The sequence below is a fragment of the Papaver somniferum genome, unplaced genomic scaffold (assembly GCF_003573695.1).
Source record: "Papaver somniferum cultivar HN1 unplaced genomic scaffold, ASM357369v1 unplaced-scaffold_150, whole genome shotgun sequence".
Lineage (NCBI taxonomy): Eukaryota > Viridiplantae > Streptophyta > Magnoliopsida > Ranunculales > Papaveraceae > Papaver > Papaver somniferum.
In genome coordinates this window covers 1,298,775-1,322,490 of record NW_020624377.1, presented here as the reverse complement: position 1 = coordinate 1,322,490, position 23,716 = coordinate 1,298,775, and the positions used below count along the sequence as shown (strand labels likewise).

Here is a 23,716-nt window from a genome sequence, read left to right as displayed (position 1 = left end):
CAGGTGTTAGAAATAACATGATAGTTTCACCATATCTCGTTGAATCCTTTTCACTTCTATTTTTATTTTGTTTTCAAACTATGTTTCTCTAAGTGATTAGGTGGGGCTCACGATTCAAGTTGTTACCAATGCTAGGGTGAATTAGAGTGATTGAGATACCAAAAAAAAAAAAAATGGTAGTTACCAAAAAGTTGAAAAAAAATGGTAGTTACCAAAAAGTTGAAAAAAAAATGGTAGTTACCAAAAAGTTGAAAAAAAAAATTGAGACCAGACCATTTGACCAAAAGGAATAAATTCAATAAAGTCGACCACTGGTACCCTTGTATATGCCAGTTGTGTTGACCTAGAGTTAGGTTATCGACCATTGGTTCCCTTGTATATGCCAGTGCGTTGTTATTAGTCGGACTAATATCTCAATCCATTAGGATAGGTTCATTTTGGGGGAGGCCTTCAGACAGATATGGGAAACGCCGTTCACTTAGTAAACATCAAAACCATCTATGTTTTTCTATATCCATCTTCTTGATCTATCCATGTGATTAGTTTTGACTCCGAATATGATGTCCATAGTGCAACTATCTGAGTAGGGCTCTGTCACTTATTATGAATTTTAGTATGCTTGAGTGCAAACTCTTGTACAACAATTGGAATTTCGCATCAGGGTACTTCCTCCTGTAGTCAATAAGTATGCCAACCAAGGAGATTCTTTAGTTCCTTCCAAGGTTTGTTGTAGATAGCTAGGGTCTGGAGTAGTAAAGGTTTTGTGGGTATATCTCTTGTAAGCCCTCCGGAGACAACACTCCGCCACTAGGGCCACCTAGGGGTTTAAAGGCTTATTGCATACGCTAAATGCAATCGACGATGCCTGCGACAGTGAGTTAGGATTTTATTTTGTAGTTTTGATTTGCTCGGGACTAGCAAATAATAAGTTTGGGGGTATTTTATAGACGCATTTATGTGTCTATTTTCATCTCTATTGTATATATTGTTAGTACCCATTTTTGTACTTATTTCGGTATTTTATCTCTTTGTAGGTGTTTTTGGAGAAATAAGCTTTTGCGGCGAAATTGGCTCGAAAAGTTGTTAAAGGCACCTGGGAGGACATTTGCTATTCGGACTCTCGCTTTGGATAAGGGGTAACCCATTTCTAGGCATGTACTAAAGGGACACCGGAACTGGATATGGGGACACCCTTCTTCTTCACGTTTAAAACGGTTTTTGGCGGGAAAAATGCATGCAGACGCTGTTGATTTTGGATTGAAGATTTGAACGAGTTTCAGGGTGATTCAACACTGGAAATCGATTGGGCTGGACTTGATAGAGCAAAACAGGTTTAATAAATGCGTTTGGATTGATCTAATTGGGCTGGAATGGCCGGAAAAAGGAAACAGAGCAAATAAGGAAACAAGTCCCTGTCGAGTTTGTTTTTGGACATTCAGGGAGATTAAAGGAAAGAAATTCGTTCCAAGGATACATATTATATCTAAGGAAGAGTTTGATATAATTGGGAGAGTTGAGAAACACGTGAAACGAATTAAGGAAGAGATTATTGTCGTGACTGCCAAGGAAGGAAAGAAGAGATTTTGAAGCGATTTGGGAAAGATTCAATGACCCTTTTGTGTATAAATAGGATGCTTAGGTCCCCAAGAAGGGGGACGAACAGTTTGGGGTAATTTAGAGAACCACAGGAAACAAAAATCAGAGTTACAGACATTCGTTTCTGCTGGTGTAGAAGGAAGAACACGAGGAACATCGACCCTCACCTAACTGTCGCAGAAAACTGTCGTTCTTCTACAGCACTTAGCTTCTATCGTTCTGTAACAGTTCCGCTTGTAACAGAAACAGTCAGTCTGTAACGCTTATAAACGTTGCAAACTGTCTGCTTATTACTTTTTCATTCTTTTAAACAACTTTTGGGCTATAAACATGTATTTTGAGCAAGTGATTAATATGAGGAGCTAAACCCAAACACTGGGATGACGGAGGAAACCCTATTTCACGCATGTGGTAATTCTAATAATTCTTTTATGACTATTTGCATTGATTTTTAATCGATTTATGATTTTTATTGAATGGGTGTGATTTCGTTTGATGGTGTATGCTTGGTCTATGTATTTTTGATACATCATGCTTTTGATTTACAGTCATTGCTTTTCAAAAATCTATTTTTGGCAAATAACAAGAGTCCATATTTTTATTATTTGAACTATAATTGATTGGAATTATTATTTGAGTCGCATGAATGGAATTTGGTGGAATCCTGAGTCTCAGTTGAACTATAATTTGAACTATATTTTTATTATTTGAACTATAATTGATTGGAATTATTGTATATATAGTTTCTATTTTTATTTTAAGTTTAGAACCCAATCTTATCAAGTCCGAGTTGAACGAACTTTACTACCACTTTCAAAACTACATCAGGAATGCAGAGGAGAAGTCTACTAGTGGAGGCGAGATATGAAAATCATAGGCTAAGATGCGAAGAAGGAAGAAAGCGCGAGGATGAGAGAAAACGCAATAAGAGAGAAAGAAGCACTGGCGAGACAAGAAGAGAGACTATGGATCGGTAAATCTTACATGAGCCACAAAGATTGAGGTACAAGTGGGAAGCTCGCAGAGGCAAGATAATTCGCAATGGACAAAGGAGGAAGGCGTGCCAGCCACCCTAAACCCGTGAAGGGTTGGAAACAACACCAAGAGGAGAGCTAAGGCGGACTGACCGAAAGCAGGAAGGGTCACTGCGAAGAGATCGAAAGCCGCGAGGTGACAAAGCCGGAGGCCACCAGGTGAAGACTATAAAGCCAACGAAGTAGGGATTGAACATGATGGCATGGACGTAATTAAAGACTATAAAGACGTGTTGAGGAATATCGGACTCAGCGGTCAATGACAATCAACAAAAGGGGAACATCGAGTGGAACAACGAGCAATATCTCGGAAAGGGAAACGCAATAGAATTGACGGGGCCGTTGGAAATGATGAATAAATGTGCAAGAAGTGGACCAAGCAAACCCGAGCTCATTACACGTAACACGACAAAATAATAAAGGTAAGACGAGATTGCAGCATTATTTTCTCTAAAGCAAAGGGATAACATTGACGAAGATATCTCACAAAGAAAAAACATACAAGGGCAAAATCAAAGCGAAGCAATGAATGGATCCAACAACAACTCATGATCGATAACAACAAGATCAAGGAAGGGTGCTTCTATACAAAAATTAAGCTTCGGAACTTCGCGAAAGAATAAGAGGCAAGTATATACTTTTCAAGTTATTATTCTTTCGCTCGTCCCTTCAACAACAAAGATCAAAGTCATCCACTCAAGCACCACACGTCTCGCTATAAGAACTACACCAAAACGGATTTTTCCTTAAGGATTGCTCTTCAATCCATGCTCAAAGAAAAAAGGGCAGAATGTAGATACCAAAAACCATGCTCGACATGTGGCGCCAAGTGAAGGCCGAAGTAGTATAACATCCCTAGGATAGTCAACATAGTATCTTAGCTTAGTTTCCTTAGTTTGTAAGTAAAGGTTATATTTGTAAATTCATTTCTACTCTCTACTACTTAAGAAAATATCTAAGAGAGAGAAAGGGATGAGATTTTATTTTATCCTTATCTTCTTCTTCCCCAAAAACTAGATCTAGAACTCCCAAAAAACTCTTTAATGGAGTATGTGTAAACCAAATAATGATGAGTGAAGAACAATGAATACAAGTGTGGGTGTAACTATGAATTTTCCGTGATTACAATAACGGCAGAGAAAACTCCATTTATCTAGACGTAATCAATTTGAAGAACTAAAAAGCATAAATGATAGCTAAGAACAATAAACGATCACGGTGTAATGGACATGAAAAGTAAGAAAATATTTAATATTATAGTAGCAAATAAACCTGCATCCGTAAATGCATATCTTGATAAAGACACGATCTTCATAAGAAAAAAAATAAAGATAAAAACAAGATATAATCTATTCCCTCCGTCCCTAATTAGATGACCTATTTGGTTTTAAGTTTTGTCCCATAAATAGATGACCTATTTTTGTTATTATAAGAAATATGTATAATTTGATAGTTATGTTTATATTCGTTACATAAATGTTTTAAAATGCTTTTCAACGGTATAAAGTTTATGAAAAACCGTGATATAGTTTAAGAGATAAATCATTTCTAAGTTTTACTAACATCTTTGTCTTAAAAATTGTGCAAACTACAAATAGGTCATCTAATTAGGGACGGAGGGAGTATTTAGATGCAGAACAGGTCTGGGGTTCATATGGGAGGTTTCCCCATACCCCTTTCTCATCTTGACCAAGAGGGCCGTTGTCTTTAATATCCCAGTTACACTCACGTTTGCACCTGCAATCATCTCTTTTGGCATCATAAACATAAAATGATAACTGTTGCAAATTTCGCCAACATTTTCATCAAATGTTCTCCATTCAACATCGCAATAGAAAAGCGTGGAATGTAATATGTTTATCTTAAACCTCCATTGAATAAGATCGCCATACGAAATTACTTGTTTACCGAATCATCATCTCTTGATCGACACCGGATCGTCATAGTTTTATGATTTTTTAACTTGTTAAGAACAGTTACCGTTACTTCATCCTCTATGTAACATTTGCTCTCCGCTTGGACTGCAAGCAAAATCACAGGGAACAAAAGTAACCAACATCTCGAAGCATTTGAATTCATCTTCACTCTAGGAATATAATATCTCTGAGTACGTAGCTGCTACAATGCGTCAAAATATCTTAATGTATATAAAATACTATGTGAGAACCAAAGGACTATTTGCAGTTATGTATATGGATTCACAAAATGAAAGCTAAAACGAATGACCCAACTCCCAACATCCAAAAAGGAACCTTTACCTGCTTCGTCTCTCTATTGAATGAAGTAACTACTATCGACATGCAAAACTTACCATCCCACCTCTTCATTTACTATGATGTTGTTATGAAAAAGTCGAACTTATCTCGCAAAAGCTCTGCGAGTATATTAAGTATTTACTTATTTTTCACTTGTTACTACCTCCTATGCCACATTTCACCTAAAAAAAAATTTATCTATGAAAGTCAAATAAAATCAACACAACGAACTAAGAAAAACCTATAAAAAAAAAACTAAAAATAAAGCAACAATTATCGGAAAAAAAATCCTAAAATACGACTAGAAAGTATAAGATCAATTAGAGAAGGTTTTACAACCAATTCCCGACACCGACACCAAAAATCTCATGGGTCGGTGGACTGATTAGGTTTACTGCAAGCGTACAGTGTCAAGAATGTAGACAACAACAAGCACGATTCATTTCCTCTGGGAATGTGAAAACTACTACTGTGAATCTGTGATAATATGGGTGGGCTACTATTATGCATCACTCCTAAAACGTTCAAGTAAAATCGACAAGACCCTCATCTCCCCTTTGAGCAATATAAGCACCAGATTGTCCCATGCATTGCCAATCTCATCATAAGAGATAGAATTCAATGCATGGTAATTTAGAGGGTCAAAAACTCAAACCTGTTTTCAGGCGTGCCCAAAAAATTTGAGGCATATTGAATACGGTCCGCGAGTTATAACTCCAGAGATGTCATCATCCTTCCACAAAAAACCCATCAAAACAAAAGTAACACAAAAATCTCATCAAAACAAAATTAACACAAAAATCCCAAATTTAAATGTTGGTTTCATCAAATTTTATGATGAAACCAAAATAAAATTTGATGAAACCAACATTTAAATTTGGGGTTTTTGTACCAATTTTTAAAAATTTGGGATTTTTGTATCAATTTTGTTTACGATGGAGTTTTAATGGATCCCAACATTTGAGTGGGGTTTTTGTACCACAAGTTTGGTCACCTTGGGTTTTTATGACTAGTTTTGTATTGAATAAAGCCATAATTGGGCCACTAGGTAGTAATATAAAAAATGAATGATTTTTTAGGGACCATGGTTTTTTTGAGGGGACCATGATTTTATTAGGCCACCTTCCCTATAGTGATAAGGGGTGTCCTAAAACGTTGAAATGACTAACCTACCCTTAACCTAATTTAATTTAAAACCAACCTAATAACCACATATATATATAACCACCACCTCCTCCCACCACCACCACCGGCTACCACCACCACCACCTTCGATTATCACCACCACCAACCACCGATTACCACCACCACCGCCGATCACCACCACCACCACCTCCGATTATCACCACCACCAACCACCGATTACCACCACCACCTCCTCCCACCACCACCGCCACCGCCTATTTAAGAAATGTAACAACATCAATGCAATCAAAATTAAGTTCGGTTACATAATAATTTTATCGAGTATAAAAGACGCCAGCCGCAACCTGATTCTGCCATGGGACCACTCCGGAGGTATTTTCCAACAAACCCTTCACTTTAATTTGATTTTGATTGCTTCAATCGAATAGAAATCATCAAAATAAGGTTTTAATAGGAGTTACAGAGCCATGTTCGGTTAGGCCGATTTTCCAAAAAACCCTAGTTTACTAACCGAACTTCTTGAAAATGAAGAACACGAAGAACAGTTCGGTTCTATTGGATTTAAAACTAAGTCACCGAACTCTCTGTTCGGTTGTTTCGCAAAAAAATTTAAAACTACAAAGTAATCGAACTCCACCCTTAGAACCGAAAAAAAACAAATCCAGTCTAACCGAACTGTGTTGTTGTGGCCACTATGTTGAGTTCCAAAATAACCGAACTTAGCCAATAGAGTTCGGTTTATTCGCAAAAACTTTTAAAACTACAAAGTAACCGAACTTATCCAATAGCTGCTGGAACTTCACATTTTTTTTGTTTGTTAAGTTCGGTAACTTCACAATTTTATCGCAGAAACCGAACTCAGAGTTCGGTTGGTTAGCTGTTAGGTTCAAGTTTGCGAAAGAACCGAACTTTGTAAACTTATATACTCTTATATTACGTAAAGTTCGGTTAGAACAAAAGTGCATGCAGTTTGCGAACCAACCGAACTTTGTACACCAAAGTTCAATTAGTTGAGAACCAACCGAACATAACGCTGTAACTCCTAGAAATTCTATTATTTGAGAGTTCGGTAACCTGCGTGTTTGGAACAAGTAACCGAACTACACTTTCAGATGAGTTCGGTTACTTGTTCATCTCACGGGGCAATCGAACTACAGCTTCAGATGAGTTCGGTTACTTGTTCTTTATATAAAGTAACCGAACTGTTCAAAATCCAGTTCAAATCCGGATCATTTTGAAGATTAACAAATATTCTAGGAGAGGATGGAGATGAAGAATCAGATGAGTTTTCATCATTTGAATACTTAAACTTAGTGAATTGGAAATTTTTTTTATTTTCCATGTTTTTCTCCTTCATCTTCTCTAACTCTACTCTCTCAATAATTCTACTCAACTAATAATAAACCCATCTTTTAATTTAATCTCACTAATTGTTTTTAACTAAATCATTCACTAATGATAACCTAAAATTAATTAAGAGGGTAGATTAGGTATTAAATAAATAACTAGATATGGGGTGACCTAAAATTACTTCTAATGCCTTTACCCAAAATAAAACCATGGTCCCCAAAAAATCGTTCTAAAAAATACCATTATCGTTACAAAACTAGTCATAAAAACCCAAGGTGACCAAACTTGTTGTACAAAAACCCCACTCAAATGTTGAGATCCATTAAAACTCCATCGTAAACAAAATTGATACAAAAACCCCAAATTTTTTAAAAATTGATACAAAAACCCCAAATTTAAATGTTGGTTTCATCATAAAATTTGATGAAACCAAAATAAAATTTGATGAAACCAACATTTAAATTTGGGGTTTTTGTGTTAATTTTGTTTTGATATGGTTTTTGTGTTACTTTTGTTTTGATGGGTTTTTTGTGGAAGGATGGTGACACCCCTGGGGTTATAACTCGCGGACCGTTATCGTTATATTTTGTTAATGATAAAACTTCCCTTGATTAGTTTAATTTAACTTTTATTTAATTTTTATTTTTTTAATTTCCTAAATTTTTTCTTTTATATAATTTTATTTTTTTCAGAACACTAGCTAGGTTCGGATAACAAGGTATCAGCCGAACTTCCAGGTGTTCTTCATATATGAAAAAATTAACAGTTCGACTGATAACTTGTCAGTCGAACTTAGGTGTTTTGGAAATATAATTGCTGAACTTAGATTCGGCTGATTCGAGCAAATATATGCTAGTTGGACTTAGTGTTGTTTTTCTTAAATTGAAGTTCGACTCTTATTTTCGTGCTTAATTATTAGCCGGATTTTTCATAAACACCTTCAGAATAAAAAAACAATGAGCACTCTGGAATATCATTAACTTCTTATTCACCTCATAATCTTAAAAACCCATCCTTCAATTTCTTCATAATCATCACCAAATTGAATTCTAACTTCTATCAGCAGAAACCCTAACTCTAATTCTAATTCATCTTTTCTTCTTCATCAACAACAACCTCGACTCCTCCATCATCTATACAATTCATTACCTGATTTTCATCAATCAATTCTCACTCACTACTCTCAGTTCTCTCGCAGATGTAGAACAAGAAGAAAATAAGACAAAAGCGAAAGAAGAAAAGAAAGAAAATAAACTTATCTTCTCACTTGGTGTCGATAAGACCAAATCAAAATTAATGATGCACCCAACCGATTGGATTTGGATGTGGGCATCCCAGGTCGATCTAGCTGCAAAATGACTAATTTGTCCTTCATACTAATTCCAGTGATATCTTCTTCGTCTGATATCCGAAAGACACGTTCGAGTAGTCCATTCAGCATAACTTTTCGAGATCTATTCAATGATACTAGTTTCGTATCTAGATCGTTGTTAGATTAATTTCTATTAATTAATCGAGTCATTAGCGGTTAAATCGTCTCTTGATCATCTCTAGATCGACTTTTGACGGGTCTAATAGCGTTGACGAATTTGAAGGTCTTTACAAAGATCAAGACTGAATCTTATCATATGTATTTCACCTTATCATTCTTTTCCATTTCAGTAGACCCAAGTAAGGGCTCCATTTCATATGATGTCATTTAAATGTTGCGAGGAAAGTAAAATCAATGTAAAGTTGAACCATTCACCGTAAACTCATTCTCATGGATTGAGCACAGAAAAATGTTCCATTTCATATGCAACTTCTCTTATTTACATTTTGAAGATCGAAAAAGATACAGAAAAGCCTGAAAATCTAACAAGTGATCCCTACTTTTGGTTTAAGATACATTAAAAATTAATATGCGATTATGAACATTTTTCTCCATTTCACCTTATCATTCTTCTCCATTTCAGGAGACCCAAGTAAGTGCTCCATTTCATATGATATCGTTTAAATGTTGCAAGAAAGTGAAATCAAAGTAGAGTTGAACCATTCACCATAAACTCATTCTCATGGATTGAGCACAGAAAAATGTTCCATATCATATGCAACTTCCTTATTTAGATTTTGAAGATCGAAAAAAGATACAGAAAAGCCCGAAAATCTAACAAGTGATCCCTACTTTTGGTTTAAGATAAAATCTAACTACATTAAAAATTAATATGCAATTATGAATTTTTGAATACTATTTGAACTGACAAGTTGCAAATCAAGATTCATAGCTTCACTAGTGTCCTTATCTAATCCAATGTATTTGTAAAATCGGATTTTACTTATCATTCTAGATTCAATTTCTCTGGATTTGCAATCTTTATAAACAAAAGCAAAAGAGATGCCACTTAGATTATTATTATGAGGACATTTCTCTTTTGGGTTCCGTGCTCCACTTGCAGTTCCTTTACTGGTTTAGGACAAATGTGGCCATTTCAAGACGACAAAAAATTGGCGACTGTGTAACATGTATTTGTAAGAAATCTTACAACTACACTCCATTATAACTGATTCAATCTCTATGTAATCATCATGAATTCTTGTTTTGTTAGTTAAAAATTAAGAATGTTTACAAGAATGATTCAAGTATTACAATAATTCTACTTGAAACCTAAACTCATTTTCTTTCTCATCCTATTTCCTTTTCAAGATTTCTCCTAGAATCCTCTCAGAAACAATGACCTCTCCCATTTATATAGAATTTTACATAGTGGATGACAGCTAAGAAACCCATTATTTTCGAGATCACTATGCGACACATTCGCTCATATACAATCGCTCGTATTCGCATAGCGTACCTTCTCGCACAGTTCTTCACACTTTACTCGTGACTTTGCTAACATCATCTGGTGCGTCATCTCAACTTTGTTGTGTGCGATGATGTTCGCTTAAGTTATATTCTTTACTTCGCTTGATTACCAACGTGTGCGATATTTAACTCCTACATTTGCCTCTTCTCATATTGCTTATTCTTCAGAGTTAGCGATATGAGAAGTTCTCCTCTTGAAAATCGCACATGCCTATCTTTTTCCATTATACTTTGTTGACAGTTATCCGGGTTTCAAGTTCCTCTCTACACGTGTCGATTTTCTTCCCTTTTACCGGCTTGAACCGTCTTCAACCGGTTACTTCTTTTCATCTATTTAAGGGTTTTTTCACAATAATTTCTTCCTTCTTCATCATTTATCTTCTCTCTCTTGTTGTTATTCATCTTCATCTGTTATTACCCATTTCCGCTGCTTTCACTGATTTCTTCTACTATTGTTCTTCCACCATGAACTCTCAACCAAAGTTTGTTTCATTTCTTCATGATGACTATTGATTTTAACCATTCTTAATTATTATTTTTTTTATGATCTAATTCCCATACTTTCGCAGGAAAAGCTCTTCCATTAGCGCTCTTCGAATCATGCAAAAACCCAAGTCTTCTTCAAGTGAAAATAAGGAATCGCAGAAGAAGAAACCGAGCATTGATAATGAATCTCAAAATAAGGAATCTCACAAGAGGAAGGCTTCGCATAATAAAGAAGTAAGGAATACCCGATTATCTTAAAACAATACTGTTGCCTCTATTACTTATCTACTTTATTTTCGCAGGCTTCTGACGCTGAGATGGTTGACGGTAAGAAGCAGAAAGTTAAAAAGTCTCGCAAACCCATACCACTCTCTTCAAATCTTTTTATTCTATATTTTAGCGCTACAGATGTTGTTCATGTATCCACAGTTCAGCCTTCGCATACTAGTCCTCCTATCACTCCGATAATAAGTCAAACTCTTGAAAAAGATGTTTCTGTCACCCATATATCTCCCCAGGTTTCTGAGAAGAATGTTCCTACTACTCCTTCACCAACAAATCCTCTTATGGATGAGAATGCCTACGTTACTTATGACGAACTTTTTAAAGAGTCTCCTATGAATAAGGAGTTTTCTCTTAGCCAAGTAATAAAAAGCACTCCTCTTGTTGCCTCTACGACTCCATCGCATGCAAATCAAGTTTTCTCTTCACCCATTAACTCTAGCTCTCAACCGAACCTTTCTCAAAAGAAATCCCCCATTCCAACAGATTTTACTACTCCTTCTTCTGTTTCCTTACTAAATTCTTTTCCTTTGAATAAGAAAGCTTTGGATAGTGTAAAACTTGATGCTCAAACTCTATCTGATGTCATCAACTCTGCCCAATATTTAACTGATGATCCTTGCAAGCTTCGCTCCTGTTATGCCTTAAGCAAGCTTCTATGTGAATTTCCCGTTGATAAAGCTTCAAGGGATGAGGTCCTTTTTCAAATTGACCTAAGTTTCCATGTTACTCTAGATGTTCTGGTAATTATCCTTCACACCTTAACTTTATCTTCTTTAATGATACTTCCAAGTCATACTAACCTCATCTTTTCCTTTTTAGGATTCTCATCGTCGTGTGATGCTTGCTGAAAAACATTTTGAATCTAGTTGGAACTTTCGCAGAAAAATGTTTCTTTGGAGAAGGAAATACAAAGGTTGAGAGGAGAACTCCAAATTTCAAATTTTGAGGCTGAAAATCTTCGCAGCGAAAATCAAAAACTTAGAGGTATTTATTATTATATTTGAGTCACTTATCGTATTCTGTATTCCTTCGCATATGTTCATTTTCGTAAATTTCTTTATGCATTTGTTAAGATTTAAACCGGAAGCGAACGAATGAGAGATACGATTTTCAATTCCTCGCTGAAGATACTCAAGCGAATAAAGTGAAATTACAGTCTCAACTAAACCAATTAGATAATCATATTCGCTTGATCAGATTAACAATCTATCCCATGAAAATAACCAACTCACTCAGAAAATTGAGTTTTTTAGTGATCAAGTATCTTATTTTTCTAAATTGTCACGCGATGCTGACTTGCTTCATCAAACTTTATCAGAAGAAAACCATACTCTTTCTAGGGAGAAACTATGTTTTTCAAAGAAAGAAGCAATGTTTTCACATCAGTATTCAATTCTTCATGAAATAAATGAAAACCAAGCACGAACTCTTCGCGTACTGAAGGAACAGTGCGAGACTTCGCTTAAAGATTTAATCTCCCGAAATGAATTCAAAATAACATAAATCTTTCTGTGAAGAAAAAACAGCTTCAAGAAAAATATAGTCAATTGAAGAATTCTTGCGATGTTCTTAAGAAAAAGAACAAATCTCTTTCTTCTGAAGAAAAGAAAATTCGATCTCACCTCAGTGGTTCAGTTGGTGATGGATTTGATAAAGCTATGGAAAGTGTGAAGGACAATATCCTTGCCTTTTGTAAATTCTTCCAAGGTGGTCAGCTAGAGTTGACTGCCTTATTATGATTTCTTAGCATTTTTCGCACAATATTAATTCTTTATTTCTATTTATAGTTATTTATTATTCTTTGTAGATTCTGAAAAATCGCACCAGTATGCTTTTTCTCAATTGAATTATGAATTATCCAAGGTTCGCAAAGAATATGCAGATCTGGAATTATCTCGTGGGAACCTTGAGCTCTCTCTCTCTCTCTGCGTCTCGAAGCAGAGCACGAAGAAGATTTGCATTTCAGAAGAATTTTCTAGAGATAAATGCTTGAAATCTCGAAAGAGAAGCTATTCGCAAAGGCCACTCTAGTTCCCAATCTGTTATTGATGGTATTCTCTCAAGCAACTCTCTTCCAGCAGTAAAACTCCCCGTATGCAATGTGAGTGCGGATGAAGAATATCATGAGCCAGATAGTGATTTTGACCTTTTAAGCGATGATGAAAAAGATCAAGATGATGAAGAAATTCAGAAAGAAGAAGAGAAATCTGCTAATGAAGCCGGTACTGAGATTGAAAATATTGGATCCAGTGCTAAAGTCTGAAAAGTATTTTGAATAAGATGCTACTGTTAAGCATTCTTGATTTCCTTTCTTTATTTCAACATATTTTGAGCCTTCGCATATTTTTCGCAAGGAAGATAATACATTGTTGTTTTAATTCCCATACTTACCTCTTATTATGTTCCTTGTAAGAAACAATCGTGCAAATTTATCAGTGGTTTGTTTAATTTACTTAGGAGGTCTTATTTTGCCTTCCTATGTAAAGGTCTTATCTTGTCTCATTTTTTTGCGACGAAATCGCAGGAAGTCTTTGTATTTTAGTACATCGACCCATTGATCTCGTCTTATCTTTTTTGCTTGTATTATTTCCTCTTCAGGTTTGTCGCATAAATATCACAAGTCTTAATACTCCCATGAGTAAAAGCCTTGTGATATTTACGTCTTTTGAAACAATTCAGCTCCCTAATGGAGGGTGTCGTCCTTATCTTCCCCTCTGATTGCCCCTTCAAGGAAGCTTACCTCTATCGGGTTAAGATTATGGCTCTTCTCATCCGGATTTTCAACAACCAGTTGATTTCGCAATCTCGCATACACTACCTATAGGGTTTATGGCAGCAAGATCGCACCCTAAATGGGGTATCTTCGGACCGAGTGCATCATAGTCAGGACTTGTCAAGAGTGGCAAGGTACGCTCCAGACGTCTCAGGCACACTTGACTCAACCGTGTACCTAGGCGCCCTGATCGAGTTTCTGCACTCCTTGGAAGAGCCTTTCTCACCTTAGGCTCTCAATCTAAGATTACTATCTTAGACTGAAAATTTAAGGTATCTCTCCCGGATGGGCATTATCGTTTAATTCTCACCCCAAATCTCCACAACTCAAGTTCCGGGGTCGGTGTAGCCTTCCCTTGAGTCATGCCTTCTATGTCTTTCCGATTGTGACGTGTGATAGGTCTTACTATATTTTCTCTTACATATAAGCGAACTAGGATGCACGCCACATTCGGATTCCTAGCCAATCTGATAATAAATATCATTTTCTGTAGCCTTTATCAAGGTATTACTTTTCTTTTATAGAATTTCTTAGTTTCCAAGCAAAATATTCGCATTACAATTATTCGAAATATTAACTTTTTATCCATGCAAATTGATTCGCAAGTGACTATGGATAATACTTTTTCAAGAACTGCCTATTCCAAGGGCGATCTAATTTACGACCTGTATTTCGTCCTTCAGGATCCATTAATTCATAGGCTCCCTCTCCAACTATTCTTATTATTATATAAGGTCCATCCCAGCTTTTCTCCAATTTTCCATCTTTTCCTTCTTGATATACTGGAATTTCGCGTAACACTAATTTTCCTGGTTGGAATTCTCTTATTTTGACCCGCTTGTTATATTCTCTAGCTAGTCTTTTTTTATAATTTTTCATGTGCTGCAAAGCGACTTCTCTTACTTCCTTCAAATAAACCAACTTTGTTAAAATCAAGTCTGCACTTAAATTCTTTTCCCAAGCTTCTCTCTTTTTGGTAGGGATGATCACTTTTGTTGGTAGCACTGCCTCTACTCCATATGTCAGACAGAAGGGCGACATTTCGGTTGCTTCTCTTCTTATAGTTCTGTAATCCCATACTACATTATGTACTTGTTCACACCATCCTTTGTTGTTCCCTTCTAACTTTTTCTTCAGGTTGTTTGCGGTTGTTTTGTTTGTATCTTCTACTTGTCCATTACTCTGAGGATACAAAGGGGTAGATTTGCCACTTTGAATTTTGAACGCATTGAGTAGCATTGTTATATTCTCGCCTTCAAACTGCTTCCCATTATCAGACACCAATTGTGCAAGAATGCCAAATCGGCTTATAATATTTTCAAAAATGAATGTGAAGATGTCTTTATCGCATATATGTTGAACTGCTTTTACTTCTGCCCATTTAGTGAAATAATCTGTTGCGACAATTAGGAACCTTTTTTGTCCGTTCCTGGTATAAATGGTCCAACAATATCTATTCTCCATTTTCCAAAGGGCCACACATTTGTTGATGTATTAAGCATAGCCCCAGGTGCATGTATCTTCTTTCCATGACGTTGACATTCTTCGCATCTCCTGGAAACTTGTTTTGCATCTTCATGCATATATGGCAGTAATAGCCTTGTATTTTTGCTCTGTATCCGAGTGATCTTCCTCCACTATGGTTGCCAGCATCGCCATAGTGTAATGCCTTTAGAATTTCGATTCCTTCCTTTCGCGTAAGACATTTGAGCGAAGGTCCAAGGAATGACCTTCTATAAAGAACACCATCCCTTAATTCATAATTTGTCGCACGACTTTTTAATTTGTGTGCTTCTAATCTTTTCTTCGGCAATTCCCCTTTCTCTAAATAAGAGTGTATCTCAGTTCTCCAATCTTTCTCGTCGCTCACATTTTCTGCTTGTGTATCGTCTATGATCATCACATTTGTTTCCACTTCTTCACCCTTTTATATATATGGTAATAATAGTGTTTGTATTTTTATATCCCTTGCGACCGTATCTACTAACATTGATAGTATGAACGCCAATGCATCTGCGAATCTATTATATTTTCTCCCTATATGTCTCCAACTTATTTTTGGAATTTGCATTGCTAAATCCATAACCAATCTCCTATACTTTTGCAAAAATGGTTCATTAGTATTATATGTGCCTTCTATCTGACGAATTACCAGCTGAGAATCACTAGTTATTCGCGCATCCTCAATCTTCATTTCAATTGCTAATCTTAGTGCGTGAACGACTGCTTCATATTCAGTTTCATTATTTGTGGATGCGAAGTCCAATCTAAATGAGTAAGCCATTATTGCTCCCGTTGGTGAAATGAATACAATACCAATCCCATTTCCTTCTCCATTGGAGGATCCATCCACCAAAATCTCCCATCTGTTTGGATTTCGCTCAGTCAATAAATCATTAGAATTTCCATGTTCTTCATCCATCTCCATCATTTCTTCTACATATTCATCTTCTTCTATTGGAAATTCTGCAAGAAACTCTACGATAACTTGAGATTTTGGTGAAGATAAAATTTCATAACCAATCTCATAGTTTCCTAATTGTGCATTCCACCTCTCTATTCTTCCTGACCTCTTTGAATTCTTCATTACATTTTCAATTGGTACTCTTGTTAATACTTTAATTTTGTGAGCTTGAAAATAGATGCGAAGCTTGAATGATGCATATACCAATGCGAGAATCAGCTTTTCGATTTTTGAATAATTCTTTTCCACGGAGTTATATGTTTTGCTTTTGTAATATATCGGTTTTTCTACACCTTCCTCTGATCGTAACAGTATTGCACTTAATGCATGAGATGTTGATGCTAGATACAATAACAATTCTTCTCCCTGCTTTGCCTTTTACATAATGGATAAATTTACCTAATAATCTTTTATGCTCTGTAATGCTTCGTCGCACTCCTTTGTCCATTAAAATTTGGTTCCCTTCTTTAGTATATTAAAAAAGTGTTTGCATTTGTCCGAAGATCTTGCAATGAATCTTCCCAATGATGCTATCAATCCATTTAACTTTTGAACATCTTTGACTGTCGCAGGTGGTGGCATATCTCTAATCGCCTGTACCCTCTCCGGATCAACTTGTATTCTCTCCTTGGATATAATATAACCTAGTAATTTTCCTGATGATACACCAATTATACATTTTTCTGGGTTTACTTTAATATTGAGTGTTCGCATCTGTTCAAATATTGCTCGCAAATCATCAACATGATCTTTCGCCTCTTTGCTTTTAATTAGCATATCATCTACATAGACCTCCAATGTTTTATGTATCCATTTTTCGAACACTTTCTGCACCATTCTTTGATAAGTCACACCAGCATTCTTCAATCCAATGACATTTTCGTGTAACAATATAAACCTCCTGGTGCAAAGAAAGCGGTGTGTTCTTGATCTTCTTCTGCCAAAGGAATTTGATTATAGACTTTATACCCATCTAACATTGTGGCTCCATCATTCCATGATGCTGATTCCACCATTTGAGATATATCGGGTAAAGGGAAGATGTCTTTAGGGCACGCTTATTTTAGATCTGTAAAATCTATGCAAATCCTAATTCATTTTGTTCTTTTTAGGTACAACTACCATATTTGCTATCCATTCTGGATATTTATCCTCCCTTATAATTCCTGCATCTAACATCTTTTGTAGTTCTGCTTCTATTTTAGGAAGATAATCAGTTGCAATTTTCCTTATCCTTTGCTTGAACGGCTTTACATTCTTCTTAATGTATAATTTATGACATGCGACAGATGGATCTATTCCAGGCATTTCTTCCATACTCCATGCGAAAATATCATTATATTCTCGCAGAGTGCTTATTGTTTTTTCCTCTTCTTCTTTATCCATTTTAGTTCCAATTCTTAATTTCTTTTATTGGTTCTGCTGCGGTAAAATTCGCTTTTGGTTCTCCCATAGATGTTGGTTCCTTAATTTCTTTACTTCGTCCACCTTCCTCCGCTGGTTCTTCGCCTGGTATTCCTTTTGCTTCTTTCGCTCTTATCATGTATATTCAAAATTCCTCCTCTTTCCTTTGTTGTTTGGCTTTTCTCCATCGATCCTTTCGTTTTTTGGCTCGTCCTTCATAATTTCGCACATCTATTTGATTACAAGTATTCGCAGCCTTAATGTCTCCTCTGATTTCACCTATACCGCTTGGAATTGGAAACATGATGCATTGATGTAACGTTGACGCTACCGCCTTTAATCCATGTACCCATGGTCTTCCCAACAGCATGTTGTATGGTGATTCAATGTCAATTACACATAGTGTTATCTTTGTTTCAACCTCTCACAGTAATATTCACGTCACGATTTCTCCCTTTGTCTTTGTAACTGCTCTATTGAATCATGAACATTATAGGATGTACGTAGGTGTCATTTCGGCATCTTTATATCCCATTACTTTGAATGTGCGATAAAATAATATATCAACTGCACTTCCTGTATCTATCAATGTCTTATCAATCGCCCATCCTTCAAATGTCCTCTGGTTTGCAATAATGTTTTCTCGCTCGACTGTGACCGTAATTACCAATGGATCTGCTCGCTGTAAGTTTTTCTCTGAAATTTCATCTGCCGCAAAGGAAATCTTCACCTTTTCCCAATCTTGTAATGGTAATTCTTTCTCTACCGTTTCCACCTTCTTGCCTTCGTAATTTCTTTTATGAATTCTCCCAGTTATCGTCGCTTGAAAATATGCCTCAGAAATTGATACTTTAGTTATGTTATTACACTGTATATCTCTGCCTCTTTCTTGAATTAGTTTGACTCTTGTTGTCTTCATGGATCCCTTATGATTTTCAGATCTATTAACAGGAATTAACATCCAGAGCTGTTTCTAGCGCCAAAAATGTAGTTGTAAGAAATCTTACAACTACACTCCACTATAACTGATTCAATCTCTAGGTGATCATCATGAATTCTTGTTTTATTAGTTAAAGATTAAGAATGTTTACAATAATGATTCAAGTATTACAACAATTTTACTTGAAACCTAAACTCACTTTCTCTCTCTTCCTATTTCCTTTCCAAGACTTGTCCTAGAAACCTCTCAGAAACAATGAACTCTCCCCTTTGTATAGAGTTTTACATAGTGGATGACAGCTAAGAAACCCATTATTTTCGGGATCACTATGCGACACATTCGCTCATATACAATCGCTCGTATTCGCATAGCGTACCTTCTCGCACAGTTCTTCACACTTTACTCGTGACTTTGCTGACATCATCTGGTGCGTCATCTCAACTTTGATATGTGCGATGTTGTTCGCTTAAGTTATATTCTTTACTTCTCTTGATTACCAACGTGTGCGATATTTAACTCCTACATAGCATGCCAGGTTTAGGCCAAATGAAGGTGATAAGAGGGTTTAGTAAAGTCTGTTGCTTCCGTGCATTCCCCACTTAATGGGTTGTTGATTAACTAAGAGGTCCTACTAATTCAACATATAAGCATCCCACTAATTTTATTGGGTGGTGGATCCTTTTAAGACCCATATTATACCTATCAAAAAAAAAAACAAGAAGCTCCTGCTGTAACGCGATAGCCCTGCAGTTTTAATTTCATGCTCCAAAAACAAGTTTTAGGTCATCAAGGGTGGGGTATAACATCTTGTTCAACAAGCACCAGTGGTCTAGTGGTAGAATAGTACCCTGCCACGGTACAGACCCGTGTTCGATTCCCGGCTGGTGCAATTATTTATATTTTTTTTATTTATTTTTCCGGCAGTTTTATTGTCATTGGATCATGCAGATCCCGGCTGGTGCAATTTTATTTATTTTTTGGCAGCTTTATTGAGAATTGTGTCGGATGACGGATGTTATATATCTCTGGTATCTTTTATAATCCACCAAAACTTTAGATTTCTCAACACTTTAAAACTTTATTTAGAACACCAAGAATATCCCTCAATAACCAGAACCAGACTATTAGTAATGTTGTAATATATGTTGTTAAACAATATATTTTCTTCTAACTAGTGCTACTGGTTGTTTGATATGAAGATCCTCCTTTGGCATATTTTTCTCTCATTTCAATCTCTGTCTAGAGTTTAGCAGTTCATCAATCTGTTCTTTAGTGCGACTACTAATTGTTCTTTAGTGCGACTACTAATAGAGGTGCGGCCAGTCCTTGGTGATTCAACACATTCTTGAAGAACATTTACAATAGAATTCCGAGCTTTTTGTGATATCTCAAAGTTGAGATTTCTAAGTGCATCACCTGTGTGAGAAAAGCACAAGCACAAGGACACTGAAATCTTTCTTTATAATAAGAGACCCCAAAGATGCCACATGGCGGAACTACAATCACTCTACTATCTAATGAAGTCATGTCAGCATTACTAGACATGTCATCGCCATGTCACTGCACACCCTTTCATAATAGGCCAGAATGAACCGTTGCCTATCGCACTGTTTGGAAGAACAAAGAGGAATGAAGACGAAGTCTCTCTTCGTAAAACGACGTATAAAATTAATTTGCACTTATGGTCACTTCATACTATTTCGAACATCAATTCACGGAATATGCTATGACGAGGATGCCAACATGTAACTCATATCAACTTACAGAAATGAAAAGATCTATTTTGTTGACAAGGAGACCAACATTTTAAGAACATGAAAAGATGCAAGTTCAAACTATAGGGACACACCGTTTCACCAACAGCTAACAACGTTTTGGTTATGAGCGTAAAACCACCATTTCAAATTCAAGGCGCCCTTTGGGAGAGTGTATAAGTAGGGAAACTCATCAGTGGTATATAAAAATGATGGCAGGAGAAATAATGGCAGAGAAAGGGAATGATAATTGGATTCCAATTTACCTTAATCGGGTTCTTAACGCTCATCAATCAGAGAAGAACATTCTTTATAAAGAGATGAACGATACAAAGAAAGGAAAGAGGGTTGACTTATTACCCTTTACATTCGATAAAAATTATATCTATTCTTTCTTGATATTCTAATGGCGACCATATATATATCTAATTTGCGTGGCTTCACATCTCAACGGTCAGTACATTCTAACGTTACTCTGTGTGCTGTGCAGTACAACCGCAAAACTCCAGAACATGCACCGGAACCTACTTATGTTAACAGTGGCATCTCTATATCCGGTTATTTTCTTTACAAGAAAGTACCAAGATGAAGATCGTAAAGACGTAAAGACGCGCGTTGTTGTGTAGGAGGGAAGGACGCAATCTTAGGTGTAGGAAAGGTTCACGTCGCAGGCCAGGGATTTTAGTTGTTAACAACACAATGTTCAATCTATTCACGCAACTCTTGGAATTCAGTAATTGGATACAAAGACGCTTGGGTTTATTACGAAGGGCGGGATTCTGAAGAACATGAAACCGACTATGTAATGCACGAATACACGTTGGCAACTCGATTCGGTTGGAACCATTCTGAGGTACGTCTATTATCTCCTTTTTTTTTTTTGATGTATTGTTGTATTTATGATTTATTATAATAATAATAAAAAAATGGTTTTCCATTTTGGTAATGTTGAAGAAGACGTGGAAACAAATTATAGTGACGCTGAGGATGAATTTGATAGTTGAAGAGAGCATGCACCTGTTAGGTGAAGGTGAAGTTTGATTAAAAATGTGGAAATATTTGATTACTACGCGACGCCTTAATCACTGCACTCTGATCAACTAATGCTGATTTATCAAATCTGATGGTGATGAAATAAAAGAGGGTATATAAAAAATTTGTTGGCCAGTTAAATAAACTTATTGCAAAAACGCACAATAAAAGAGAAAAAAAAAGTTATTCAGGAACAAAGTTACAGATTCCCAAAGCAAAAATGAGCATTACGAGTTGTATGATGAACAATATAATCTCGGGGACTCACTGCAGTATACAATGAAGAGAGCGTATAGCCAAAATTTGATACATAATGGCTTGCACATTCCAATGAGCAGTGCTTTATATGATGCTCAATCCATATAATTCCAGTTATATATAGTTTGTTCGTTAAAAGAAAAATGATCAACTATTGTGAGAATATTTAATAAAGTACGTTAATATCCGATCTTTACTGTTTTCCTTTTCTGAAGGTGCACCTTCGAAGTTATGGTTTAGGACATCTTCACATGACATCTCTTCATTTATTTGGTAATTACGACTTATTTTATTTTAGTTTTGTTAAGAAAAATTATTGTCTTTGATAGTAATAACGTTGTGATAGAAAAGAAAAATACAAGATGGCTGATGTGCAATGCATATGTGATTATTTATGTCTAAACAGATACCAAAAACACAATTACTTCGATACAGGAGAAAACAATTGTGCAAATATAAAGTGGAGAAGAGTTAGCAGTACAGATGAATCAGCTGGGTGCCTGGCCTTGGTTGCCACCAATACGGTGGTAATCACTCAGAATAAGGAATACATGCATGATTGATGTAATATTTTAACTAATGAAATAACTATTAAAAACTAATGATTGGTTCTACTTATGTTAACAGTGGATGAATGAACACCAAATTGGTCTAAAGTTAATAACTAATGAAATATTGTTTTACGAGAGAAATGATTAAAAAGATAGGATTGATCTCAAATCCATATGGATCATGCCGGTGCGTACGCACCGGGTTAGGGGCTTGTATGTATAACGAGATAAAACTACTGCTGCATATTTATCAAACAGAAAATATTAACATTTGGGTGGTTTTCCTTGTTACACCTTACAAATTGACTAAAACATGGATTGATTAACAGTGTTGGAAAACGGAATATAAAATTTGCACACAAAGGAGTGGTAATTGCAAGAAAAGTACATAACTTTCAAGCCTTATATTTGTTGCAAGCTTTTATGAGTACAGACGTAACCCGAAATTATATAAAATTAAATACTAATAGATATAGTCCGGCGATAGGTAAACGGATCAATTTGCCTCGGCTAGACAATAATGATCTCCATCGCGGATTCAGACTTCCTCTAGTAGCATATGCATGTAACCGAGATGGATAATTATCACCAGCTTGTACTAGTATCTTGACCGATTGTGTATTGTATGCATCCCTGGAGGCATCGTATACAACGAAATGATATATATATATATATATATATATATATATATATCTGAGTAGCTGCTGCATGCAATGGGTCAAAATATCTTTGAGTTTGAGTAGGTGTTTCTATGGTATGTGAGAACCAAAGAACTATTTGCACTCTTTTATATATTGATCCCGACTCCCAACATGCAAAACGAAACCTTTACCCGCTCCATCTCCCCATTGAATGAGCCAACTACTATTGAATTGACATGCAAAACGGAACCTTTACCATCTCTTCTTTTATAAGTAGTCCCGTATGCATGCATAATAGTATCTCATCTTAAGAGATTAAATTCACTGCATGGTAATGTATTAGAGACAAGAAAATTTGGAAAATCTACTCGACTCGGAATAATTTACCGATCCAATTAGGTAATAACTCCTGGGCTTTTGCTTTCAAGTTCTAAACTTGTAAATGCGTGTATGCTGAATACTTACAGCTTGTCTGCATCTATTGACACTAATAGATTATATTTTGCCATATTTATAGGACCCAGAATATTCTCATTGAATAATAATAATAATAATATATGTTTCTTCTTCTCCCTCAAGGAAAGGGCGCGACAGTTTTATCATAATCTAAGATGGTACCACGATCCTAACATCGATCCTTCTTCTTCTTCTTCTTCTCTAGAACACTAGACATCCATGGCAGGTGATAAAAAATCTCTGCACCCAGCCTTTGTTGTCACCAACATAAAAACCCTAATCCCTATTCTTCTTGACATCAAAAAGGATGAATACTCTTCATGGGTTTTCCTCTTTGAACTACATCTTCAAGCTCACGGTCTCCTATTCCTCATCAAAGGATCTGCACCTCCAACGGAGATTGACAACAACACCTTGACGCAACTCGACGCCTTGTGCCGTCAATGGAT

At 36.0% G+C, this 23,716-nt stretch overlaps 1 long non-coding RNA gene and 1 other non-coding gene across 4 annotated transcripts; both read left to right on the top strand.

Moving 5' to 3' along the window:
• The first annotated feature begins 16,052 nt into the window (after window positions 1–16,052).
• On the top strand, window positions 16,053–22,249 carry LOC113336010. 3 transcript variants are annotated; one of them, XR_003353592.1, is made up of 4 exons: window positions 16,053–19,002; window positions 20,820–21,182; window positions 21,835–21,892; window positions 22,026–22,249. It is a non-coding gene; the product is annotated as an uncharacterized LOC113336010 (long non-coding RNA). The 3 variants fall into 3 exon arrangements; XR_003353593.1 differs by lacking the exons at window positions 21,835–21,892; window positions 22,026–22,249 and adding an exon at window positions 21,284–21,801 and having other exon boundaries at window positions 16,053–18,676; window positions 18,804–19,002; XR_003353591.1 differs by lacking the exons at window positions 21,835–21,892; window positions 22,026–22,249 and adding an exon at window positions 21,284–21,801.
• Window positions 19,394–19,464, top strand: TRNAG-GCC. Its single transcript has one exon. It is a non-coding gene; the product is annotated as a tRNA-Gly (tRNA).
• Window positions 22,250–23,716: the final 1,467 nt, after the last annotated feature.